The sequence below is a fragment of the Ornithodoros turicata genome, unplaced genomic scaffold, assembly GCF_037126465.1.
Source record: "Ornithodoros turicata isolate Travis unplaced genomic scaffold, ASM3712646v1 ctg00000783.1, whole genome shotgun sequence".
Classification (NCBI taxonomy): domain Eukaryota; kingdom Metazoa; phylum Arthropoda; class Arachnida; order Ixodida; family Argasidae; genus Ornithodoros; species Ornithodoros turicata.
The window spans coordinates 865653-872400 of record NW_026999401.1 but is presented as its reverse complement, the minus strand read 5'-3'; the positions used below and the strand labels follow the sequence as shown (position 1 = coordinate 872400).

At 47.8% G+C, this 6748-nt stretch overlaps 1 long non-coding RNA gene across 1 annotated transcript; it reads right to left on the bottom strand.

Annotated features, from left to right (window-relative positions):
* Positions 1–1980: 1980 nt before the first annotated feature.
* Positions 1981–3215, bottom strand: LOC135374869 (uncharacterized). Its single transcript, XR_010417134.1, has 3 exons — positions 3004–3215; positions 2259–2369; positions 1981–2191 (listed from the first exon to the last, which is right to left on the bottom strand). It is a non-coding gene; the product is annotated as an uncharacterized LOC135374869 (long non-coding RNA).
* Between the last annotated feature and the right edge of the window lie 3533 nt (positions 3216–6748).

The window sequence follows — 6748 nt, the reverse complement described above, 5'->3', positions numbered from 1 at the left end:
CTGGATGACGTCACCCGGATAAACCAACCATCAGGAGGCGCTCCTTCCCGCCGCAGATTTGGTGTGTGTCTGAGCGTGCGTCTGCCCTTTTTCTTGTTGTCTTGTCGCGTTTGCTTTGAAGTACTTTGAACTACAGCGTGTGACCTAGGATTTCACGCTGTTGACGTGCGATGTCACAGCCAGGCAACCGGTGCTACGTGCTCGGGTGCAGAAAGACTTACAACGCGAATCCCGAGCTTGCATTTCACCGACCTCGCAATGGCGAAACGAAACGAAAGTGGGAGGCAGCGATCGCCTGTGGTGTGGGCCAAGGATTGAATGTTTCACGCGTCTGTTCCTGTCATTTCGCCGACGACGCCTATTTTGATGAAGATGTATTGCAAGTTCGGCAGAAACAGAAGCGGCTGAAGATTGACGCCGTGCCTACCACATTCGATCAGGAACAAGGGCAGGAACCAGTAACGGAGGTAAGCGACAATTTTGCGTGGTCACAGCTATACGCTGAGATGAAAAATATCAGTTGTCACAGTAAACATCATCGCAAACACCTGGCCTCGCCGCCGATTGTAACGTCACAGTCACACCGGCTACTAATGTACACAAATTATTACAATGATTGCAGCATCCTGACGCAATAGTACGCGTACTCTATAGAAAAAAGATTGGTGTGTTGTTGATGTGTTAATTGTCGCCAGTATTATGCAGGAGTAACGTAACACTCCCACATGACAGCATTATTCTAATCTTATTGCAGCCAGTGGATGTTTCTACAGTTCATAGTGTAAGCCTGATGGCAGCATTGAGGGATGTGAACGCATCGCAATCTGTGTTTGGCTACGTCCGAGACACTTGCATCAGTATTCTACTGCAGCCTTGTTGCTAATTTCTGGCTCTATTTCAGGCGGCAGCAAGCACGTCAACGGAATCAACTGGATTTGGTATGTTTTGTCAAGCCACGAAAATATTGCAGTCCTTTTTGCACGTCCCACAAAATAATGGATATGCACAAGCCCTGAAAATTGTCGAGTTCTGTGAAAGGAATCTTGTGTGATGCGGCTGCCAATGTTTATAACGTAATGTCGACAGGAAAATAACTGTGCCAGTGAAATAGGGACCGCAAAGGGGAAGATTTATTTGCATAGTCATTCTTATATTTGTTATTGTACCTGCTAGGCCCTCAACGTATTCTTTTGAGTGTTAATACTCGAGGCCATATTTCAGGTGTGGAGGTCATGGCTGAAGCAAGTGCTGGGGACCCACTTCCCACTTCACAGCGCATCTCACAAGGGGGTTGTCATCCCCTGATTCCAGGACGAGGAAAACAATGGACACAGACTTGCATAGCGTAATTAGTACACCAGATATGGATCTGCCAACATGAACCCTCCACATCCCTGTGGCAGCGTACCTGTAACCCCCCAGACTTCACACCACATTAATGTAGAACCACAGCACAACATAAAATAGCATAGGTTTATTTGCCTCCCATACATAATGGGAGGCAAATAAACCTATGCTATTTTGTTATTCCCACTCCGTCATACTCCACTGTACAATAAATCGATACAATTATAGGTCATTCTTTATTCCCGTCACTACACCGCATTGACAATCTGCACAGAATTCAAAATATTCCCACCTCGGCACTAACTTAGTGCAGTACAGTCTGAATTTGATGCCAGAGCTAATACTGCCACGTGTAGTAGTTTTTGCTGTACAGATGGGTAGACAGTCTGTTGACTGCAACTGGAGATACAGAGTGACAAGACAAAACATCCCCCACACTGCAATGACGAAAAGACGAAAATTGCTGCAAGACAAAAATTTTGCTGACATAGGCACACTTTGTGTAAATGAGCCCTTGGTCATCCCCCTTGCCTCCCATCAGAGGTTTTGGAGGATACTATAGGTGTGTGGTGTACGGATAAACCTATCCGTACACCACACACCTATAGTATCCTCTATCCACTACATGTCTCCAGTTCCAGCCATCAGTATGCACCAGCTTGTCTCTCTTGTCAAGACACCCTTGCTTCGATGGTCCTAACGCTGATAGCCTTGATAGGACGTAGATGGGAACTCCCTCCTGATGGCTCAGACAACGCATCCAGGAACCTGTCGTCTGTTCCTTGGACCAAGGTATCCCCAGACCCATCTCGTGAATGATGAGTATGCCGTGAACCTTAGGCAGCTGTAAAATACAAATCCACATGGCATTTCTTTTTGTTTAGCATTATATCTTGTGGGCATTTGCATACCTGCCAAATCTCCCACAGTGCTGGGAAGACAATGGCCAGAACAGAAGAACAGACACTATCCCAACCTTGGAGTTCAAAGCCTGTGCATTCCTTTCTTAGTTCCGGGGTCTCCTGCATTTTGAATGTGGAAGGTTAGCAGGTGTGCAACATAGTACAACAGAAAAATGGTCCGCCTCTTTCAGGATGAACCCGATTCCAACAGCTAACTCCCTCCCGAACCAGCTTCCCCTCCAATTCCGGCAAAATCCAATTTCTCCCAAAATATATTACTCTTACATTCTTAGGTAACATGCTCCCCCCCCCCTTTATTGACACCTCAAATGCTTCAGACTTGTAAGACTATCCTTCAGAATTCCCACTGGATATCTGTCAATCAGGGTTTTGTGTTGCCAATCAGGCCATGGCTAACTGGCATAATTGAGAGCATGTCGAGACTAGCTGAGGCGACTGTGTTGCTTCACTTTTCCTAATGGAATTGTTGGACCAGGATTCTGGGTCGTTCCACGGCTGTCGGCCACGCTTATGATTTATGGTGGACAAACTTGTGTAGGCCAAAAAGCTGCTGAGAATAGCCGCCCTTTTGTATACAACCCCTGTCCACTTTAGGTTCGACAATTTGCGTAACCAACAACACCCGACTAGCACCCGAGTTTACCCTTCCGAATCTTAATGGGAGGTCATTTAAACCGAAAAAATCATTACGGTCGTAATCATAGAAAACGGAAGAGCACTGCAGCAGGCTTACCTGTGGTCCTGGGGATTGAGTCGCCTAAAATGTTGATCATAGCGGCAGAATTGAGGCGCGTACACCACTAGAAGCTCCCTACGGAGGCAGATGTCCCTGAGTAATGGGTGTTGTGTTATGCACTGCACGGCGGCACTGTTGCACATTTCTACCACCCTGGCAACAGAATGGCAACACAGGCGCTCGTCGGGCTCCTGTGGGTCGCAGACTCCACACACACACACCTGCCGACAACAATTTCAACATTCTAAACTATTTCGCACATCCGACGGCACGGCAACCATGCAAAGAATACGTCACCTGAAAATGTCATCCCGCGGGTTAGCCGCAGCCGCATCTCGTGCATGGTCGGCGGGTTCCAGAGGCATTGGGTCCGTAGAGTATGGGTCATCATCCAGCATTAACTCGTCGCCGCTACCGCTTACATGTTCGTCAGAATCTCCCCCAGACAGAGAAACATCACTCTCGTTTTCAGACTCCATGTTTGCTACCTTCGCCTTCGCTTCGCGATCGGCAAACAGGCGCGCGGCTCGCATTTACCCAGGGCGCGCGCTGATTGGCCTTATCCGGGTGACGTTTGCTCCCACTTTTAGAGAGCGAGGGCGCAAGGATTCCGGTTTCCTTTTCATCGGATTGCGCGAAAAGTACGCCGCGGATCGAAATGGTATTTTCGGGCCCATTTCAGTGGTCGGCAAGGAATTAGAATTCGCATTAGTTTCGAAATTGACCTCAGAGAATGCGACTGTCCCTTTAAAGGTCAGTAGTTTGGGTTTGGCGGCGTGATGGTCGCTTGGTGACTTGGCGCTCCAGATGGCTACGTAGCCGACTTTTTATCCGTTTTGGATCCAGTGCGTCCTGCGTGTGCAATGTAGTTTGCCGCGCCGTACATGACGAGCAGTACGCAGTTGGTGGGGAATTCCCCACGATGTTGTTCGTACTTTTCAATTTTAACATTTTAAGAAACTATGAGCGCAGTTACCACGAACATTTGTGACGCAAAAATATACTGACGACTCAGGCTATAGAACACACACATTTTCTGGGACTGCGCATCTACTACCATATGCGGTGCCTAAAAATTTCCAGAAGTATACAGTACTTTGCGGTGTAGAATATTCGCCTTATACATAGAACATCATTCTTCCCCTGAACGTTCATTATAACAAGAGACACATAAGCAAAAGCAAAACGAAACAGCGTTCTACTGGAACTGGATAGACCAGCTTGTCGTTATAACAGACACAGAGACGGAGCCAGACAAAGTTACTACAAAGATGGGGGTGTTCACCATACGATACTGATTGATGGATTTATTGGTAAAAGCAACTACGATGCGATGCGATACTAAATACCCGAGGCAGAATGTAAGGGAAATGAAAGTAATTAGAGTTGAGTAGTAGCAGTAACCTAAAGGGCAGCAAGGCAGACAGGTCATGTCGGCGGCGCTGGTTAACAGCTTGTTGCTTGTAAACCCAACACAGTGAGTTATACAGGCAAAACAGTGATACAAAAAAAAATATATAAAAGAAAAGAAAACACGTCGCCGCATATCATTTCCAATCGGCTGTGCCTGTCTTTCAGCTCCTTCCGTCAGATGGCGAAACGCTTGAACACATGCGTTGCAGAACACTTCGCACAGGAGTCGTCTGCGTTCACGTGTTCACCTCGTTTCAATAATCGTCTGCAACGCCGTTTCGACCGTTTCACCATCTGACGGAAAGAGTAGAAACACAGATATAGCCGACTGGAAATGTTAGGCAGCGGTAGTTTTTTTAATTTTCACGATTTATCTGCAGAGAAATGAACCAACTGGAAGTATGGATTCTAACATCTACTTCAGTTTCCTGACACTGTTTCTCTTTGTTTTATCTAAGTTTGAAAACCCCGAAGTTTATCTTGGCCAACCCTCTGCACGTCACAGGGAAGGCTACATATTTTTTATTCGCTTTTTAGTTCGCTAAATTTTTAATTCGCAGTAAAACGGCTCGGGGGGGACGACTGGTGGGAAATAATACCCAATTTTTCAAACAACAGTTTATCTACGTATGTTTCAGACTGATTTGCTGCTCTTGGGACGGCTACGTAACCGACACGTAGCCATACTTCTTTCGTTTTAGACACAGTGTTTTGAGCATGCTATGTAGTTGCTGCCGTACTCCGATCAACATTGCGCAGTTGGCGGCGACGTCGACACAGTGTCGCCACTAATTTTCAATTCCCCCCATCATGTTGATCATGATGGGAATTGATGTTCTGAGGCTAGAACACATAGAAAGGACAAATACATACAAAGCCTCAAGTGCCTGAGAAATTAATGATGAAAGAAGGAAGTCACTGAAAAGGATTAATCGTCAGGATGCTGCATTAATCCACCGCATGCGCCTCGATGTGGCCTTTACCGCTCAGTGGCGTTACCGCTTGAGACAAATTGATTCTCCCACCTGCTGCCACTGTGGTGCTCTTGAGGATCTGGAGCACATTCTTCTTCATTGCCCTCACTACGAACCTTCCCGAACCACACTCTCCGAGTCTCTTCGTCAGCTGGACTCTCGCCCTTTCTCCCTACCGAAATTGCTTGGTCCCTGGCTCAATCCAGCCCAGCAACGCTCTGCGCTCAAAGCTCTTCTGACATCTGGACACCATCGGACTTCGATCGCTATTGTGAAGGGGCTCGTTATTTTATTCCCCCCATTCCACCCAGCAATGGGGTAGAGTATCGCCTGTTGCGATGAAACTCCCCACTCTCCAAGGCCGAAAATAAAGCTGTTGTTGTTGTTCACTGAAAAGGTTAGCCTGACATCTTGCAGCGCGGGATGCATGCAGTTGACCACCGTCGCTTTACCATCGGCAGGGTGCAGGGGCGAATTTATTGAGGGGCGGGGAGGACGTGCGGTCGCCCCCCCATACGTCTGTGTTCCCTATGTAAAAACCCTATCTCCTGGGTGATGCTGTGCCGCAAAGCACGAAATTTCCTTAAAACTGCCGCCCCCCCATGACAGACCCTTAAAGGTACTATAAGGCAGTCGAGGTCGAACCTATGCAATCAGCATGACGTGAGAGTGCTGGTGGAGAGACTCAAAGGTGACTATTCTCTAGAGAGCTGGCCGGAAATTTTCCCTCTCCCGCCTCCCTCGCCCCGCCCACCCGGAGCGCGCCAATGGGAGGACGCGTGAGCGGCGTCGGCTGAGCGCCATCTGGGGGCAGAGGTTTGAACGTAGACGGGGACGTGCTTTTGGTGATGCTACATTCACTGGGTCGTTCCATCCACCACGGCCCTGAGTTGGCCCGTGAGATGGCGCTGCTCGATCTGTGAACCTAAAGTCCCTGGATCATTGAGAAGTAGCGACAGCTTTTGAGGCGCCGGCAGCCTGCGCTTATAGTAGGCGAGAGCAGCTCACGCTTTCCGCTAGACACAGCAGCCTTGACATATAGTCATGTCATGTAACACCAGTGTCCTTAACTTCATTGTGCAGAACCTCCCTGTGTTCCTGGAAATGACGCAAAGCAGGTAGCTGAACTGCAAGAGAAAATCTCATCTCTACAGAGGCGACTTTCCACACTACAAAAACGTGCTGCTAAATTGGGAGCTGAGAACAAGAATCTGACTTAAGGCAAGGGAATCTCAAGTTTTGATGATGATAGAGTCATTCAACACGGTAATGCAAGCAATGACAAAGTGGTGCTGAAACATGTAGCTTAATTTTCTCGTGTGTCACAGGAATACAACAGTACTTGAATGAGGATC